The 5,456-nt window shown below is 40.4% G+C and overlaps 1 non-coding gene across 1 annotated transcript; it reads left to right on the top strand.

Moving 5' to 3' along the window:
• The first annotated feature begins 2,217 nt into the window (after positions 1-2,217).
• Positions 2,218-4,206, top strand: LOC117149922. The gene has a single exon (XR_004460618.1). It is a non-coding gene; the product is annotated as a small subunit ribosomal RNA (ribosomal RNA).
• The last annotated feature ends 1,250 nt before the right edge of the window (positions 4,207-5,456 follow it).

Here is a 5,456-nt window from a genome sequence, read left to right as displayed (position 1 = left end):
CCGCGGCTGCGTTTGAGGACCACTACACTGGTGGGGCACAACACCTTCCGCAAGCGTTGAGTGCGGCGCGAAATGCACATTGCGTTTGGCTATTTCCGCGCGCACACTAGCCTTGAATTCAACGATGAATTCATCGAAAGACTCGCTCATTTCACTGCCAATTTCGTCGAAGTCCAATTCCTCCAGTTCTGTATGCAGAACATTGAAGGCACTTTGCAGCTCATCAATCTGCTCCAGCCTCACCGTAAGAGTGGGTTCGTCGTATCCGCTTAGCGTCTCATTACACAGCGACGCTTGTAGCCTCTGCAACCTGCTGAACAGCGCATTGGCTTTGCGCTTTAAAAAGGTCACCCTGTTTTTTTCACCTTCAGCGGGCATAGCAACAAATCGCCTTTAATTCGGTTCAGCGGGAAGATGAGCACAAAACAAATGCCGAAAATGCAAGCGGGGTCAATGCACGTAACGATATATGTAGCAATGTATGTATATATGCAATGCTAGCTCGCTTAAACACAGCCACTATCACCGAAATCTCCACTCACTTGTCCAACCGATTGCGATTTAATGTATTTATGTTTATTTATAAACGGGATAGTGTATTAATTAATGCATGCAAATTAACACTATCACGTCGGGGTCACCAAATGTTTAGCTATTGAGCTTTTTCAATAGCTGTTGCGAAAAATAAAGACAACCGAAGAAAGTTTGTTTATATTACGACACGGTTTATTTTGCGAATTGTTTAAGGCAGCTAGGGCCTAAGCTAAGTCTTTTCCGAAACACGACGAATTGGCAATTGGCGGGGCTAAACGCTAAACGTAGGTAGCTAACAACAACAAACAAGGAATGAGCGCCGTACAGATAAATGCGTGCGAGACCAGCGGTTTGCACTATGGGCATCGCAACTGCTACCACTGCCTAATTTGGCTTATAATATTAAAGAATATGAGCTTAGTCTACTGCACAGTTTTGGCGGCTGCATGACCCAACAATATGTATAAGGGAAAAAATGCTGAAAATATCCCACATTCTCTTAGTATTATAGAGAAAAGCCATTATAGTGAGAGGGTATAATAGTGTAAACGACCGGAATTACGACAGAGGGTTCAAAAACTACTATAGGTAGGCAGTGGTTGCCGACCTCTCATATTGTTCAAAACTTATGTATTCATATGATTTTGGCAATAATATGAGTAAATTAAATAATATACATATGAAAATGATTAATTATTATATGTATAAGGGAAAAAATGCTGAAAATATCCCACATTCTCTTAGTATTATAGAGAAAAGCCATTATAGTGAGAGGGTATAGTAGTGTAAACGACCGGAATTACGACAGAGGGTTCAAAAACTACTATAGGTAGGCAGTGGTTGCCGACCTCCCGCATTATTCGAAATATTTATTTCGGATTATGTTTATATTGGTTACATACAGTAAAGTATATTATTATCCGTACAAATTTGTTTCTCAGTTCTATAGAACACGGGACTTGGCTCCGCGGATAATAGGAATATACGATTTTTAGTTAATATCGTTGAAACAAAAGTCAAGTTTCTATTATATATAGAATAACAAATCGTTTCCATATATTATCGTTAATTTTTGGAGGCAGGCAAATATTAATTTATTACCTGCCGTACAGTTGGATTATTATATCGTTACGGTATAATACAAATATGGATTCTTATGAAAGAAATATAAAATTATATATTAAATGTGGAAATATTATCATATGCGCTTGGTTTTATGTTATATATTACCAGAGATATATATGAAAAGAGATAAATTTTAAATTTATCTTCAAAATGCAAATGATTTAACTTAATATTTATATTGGTTAAACAAAAATTGTACATGTGTGGATACAATAAATGTATGTTGGAAATAACATGATATTTTATAACGAAATATGTATGTATAAAAAGATAAAATTATAGAAACATATATATTACAATAATTATATGAAATTCTTGTTATATTGGTAAAACAGGTATAAATTAAAAATGAAAATATGGATTACGAATGCTATATAAAAATAACCGTAATCGAATGGAATTATAAATATATATTTAAAATTTTACCCAATGGCGAAATATTGAATTTTATTCAATATAATAAAAATCATGGAATTATATAAAGTGAAAAATCTATATATCTATTATATTGCTTATTTCGATTCAAAATATATGAATGGAATATGAAGGAAAAACATTATTCTGGTTGACCCTGCCAGTAGTTATATGCTTGTCTCAAAGATTAAGCCATGCATGTCTAAGTACACACGAATTAAAAGTGAAACCGCAAAAGGCTCATTATATCAGTTATGGTTCCTTAGATCGTTAACAGTTACTTGGATAACTGTGGTAATTCTAGAGCTAATACATGCAATTAAAACATGAACCTTATGGGACATTTGCTTTTATTAGGCTAAAACCAAGCGATCGCAAGATCGTTATATTGGTTTAACTCTAGATAACATGCAGATCGTATGGTCTTGTACCGACGACAGATCTTTCAAATGTCTGCCCTATCAACTTTTGATGGTAGTATCTAGGACTACCATGGTTGCAACGAGTAACGGGGAATCAGGGTTCGATTCCGGAGAGGGAGCCTGAGAAACGGCTACCACATCTAAGGAAGGCAGCAGGCGCGTAAATTACCCACTCCCAGCTCGGGAGGTAGTGACGAAAAATAACAATACAGGACTCATATCCGAGGCCCTGTAATTGGAATGAGTACACTTTAAATCCTTTAACAAGGACCAATTGGAGGGCAAGTCTGGTGCCAGCAGCCGCGGTAATTCCAGCTCCAATAGCGTATATTAAAGTTGTTGCGGTTAAAACGTTCGTAGTTGAACTTGTGCTTCATACGGGTAGTACAACTTACAATTGTGGTTAGTACTATACCTTTATGTATGTAAGCGTATTACCGGTGGAGTTCTTATATGTGATTAAATACTTGTATTTTTTCATATGTTCCTCCTATTTAAAAACCTGCACTAGTGCTCTTAAACGAGTGTTATTGTGGGCCGGTACTATTACTTTGAACAAATTAGAGTGCTTAAAGCAGGCTTCAAATGCCTGAATATTCTGTGCATGGGATAATGAAATAAGACCTCTGTTCTGCTTTCATTGGTTTTCAGATCAAGAGGTAATGATTAATAGAAATAGAAGCATTAGTATTACGACGCGAGAGGTGAAATTCTTGGACCGTCGTAAGACTAACTTAAGCGAAAGCATTTGCCAAAGATGTTTTCATTAATCAAGAACGAAAGTTAGAGGTTCGAAGGCGATCAGATACCGCCCTAGTTCTAACCATAAACGATGCCAGCTAGCAATTGGGTGTAGCTACTTTTATGGCTCTCTCAGTCGCTTCCCGGGTAACCAAAGCTTTTGGGCTCCGGGGGAAGTATGGTTGCAAAGCTGAAACTTAAAGGAATTGACGGAAGGGCACCACCAGGAGTGGAGCCTGCGGCTTAATTTGACTCAACACGGGAAAACTTACCAGGTCCGAACATAAGTGTGTAAGACAGATTGATAGCTCTTTCTCGAATCTATGGGTGGTGGTGCATGGCCGTTCTTAGTTCGTGGAGTGATTTGTCTGGTTAATTCCGATAACGAACGAGACTCAAATATATTAAATAGATATCTTCAGGATTAGGGTGCTGAAGCTTATGTAGCCTTCAATCATGGTGGCAGTAAAATGTTTATTGTGTTTGAATGTGTTTATGTAAGTGGAGCCGTACCTGTTGGTTTGTCCCATTATAAGGACACTAGCTTCTTAAATGGACAAATTGCGTCTAGCAATAATGAGATTGAGCAATAACAGGTCTGTGATGCCCTTAGATGTCCTGGGCTGCACGCGCGCTACAATGAAAGTATCAACGTGTATTTCCTAGACCGAGAGGTCCGGGTAAACCGCTGAACCACTTTCATGCTTGGGATTGTGAACTGAAACTGTTCACATGAACTTGGAATTCCCAGTAAGTGTGAGTCATTAACTCGCATTGATTACGTCCCTGCCCTTTGTACACACCGCCCGTCGCTACTACCGATTGAATTATTTAGTGAGGTCTCCGGACGTGATCACTGTGACGCCTTGCGTGTTACGGTTGTTTCGCAAAAGTTGACCGAACTTGATTATTTAGAGGAAGTAAAAGTCGTAACAAGGTTTCCGTAGGTGAACCTGCGGAAGTATAATTAATCATTATTGTATAATATCCTTATCGTTAATAAACATTTGTTATAATACAAATAAATACAATTTACCAAAATAAAAATATTACAAAATGATTCCACGGAATCAAAAGTTAAAGTCAAAATAAAATGAAGATGGCTTTTATTTTATATGTGGGGCTTGGCAGACTTTAACATTATTAATGTTGTTGTGCGTATTTGTGGCAGTACTTACTACAGTCGCGATCGAACACTCAACGAGTGCAGACGTGCCTGCGGACCGCAAGCAAGAAATTGTTTCGCTTTTTTCGTGTTTCTTTACCTCCGTTATTCGCATACCGGTCACCGCGTCGCGAGATTTCGCCGCGCGCTCTGATTGGTTCGCGTGCCTAACGGACACGCACCAACACTAACGCACACTCGAGCGTGCGTGTTATCTGGTTGTTTACATCAAGCGCATAGTTAAGCAACTTTAACACAGCAGCAGCCACGTGCAGTGGTTGGTTCACCGACCAACTGTACCCAGCTTGAAAGACTAGGGCATAAGGTCAGAGACCTGCATAATCCTATTGGTAGGAAAACCAAGGAGCCACTCGGGATATTTTTCGCCAACATTGATCCCGCCAGTAACAACAAGGAGGTCTACCAAATCAGGAGACTGTGCAGGTCGGTCGTCACCATCGAGCCTCCCCGTAAATTCAACGACGTGCCTCAGTGCTTTAGATGCCAAGGGTTTGGACATACCCAGCGCTACTGCTTCCTCGAGCACCGATGCGTGAAATGTGGTGGCCAACACGACTCCAGGACTTGCACTAAGAAGGAGGATGAGAAGGCATGCTGCCTTCACTGCCAAGCTGACCACCCCGCTTCATACAGAGGATGCCCTGCCTACAAGAAGGCCAAGGCACAGCAAGCCCCTAAACCCAGACCGGCCACACCCACCAGCCAGCCCAGCACCATCCAGATCCCAAACATCTCCAACATGAGCTATAAAGACGCGCTCAAGGCTACTCATGCACCACAGCAATCCGATCCCAACCAAAACCGCCAAACCCCACCTGAAGCTCCGCATCCTGGACAATCCCGGAAATATGATTTCCCGAAATTGCTTCCATCCTCAATGCCAAATCATGGAAATAAGCCTGAACATAGTCATTTGGAATGCTAACGGCCTGCAGAGGAGCAGAGCCGAGGTAGAACCCCTTATAAAAACGGAAGCGATTGACATACTCCTTGTATCCGAAACCCATTTTTGTCCACGATCCCACTACAACATC

Source organism: Drosophila mauritiana, unplaced genomic scaffold (genome assembly GCF_004382145.1).
Source record: "Drosophila mauritiana strain mau12 unplaced genomic scaffold, ASM438214v1 U_7, whole genome shotgun sequence".
In the NCBI taxonomy this organism is placed as follows: Eukaryota; Metazoa; Arthropoda; class Insecta; order Diptera; family Drosophilidae; genus Drosophila; species Drosophila mauritiana.
The sequence above is the reverse complement of the archived record's forward strand: the minus strand, read 5'-3'. Positions and strand labels throughout refer to the sequence as shown.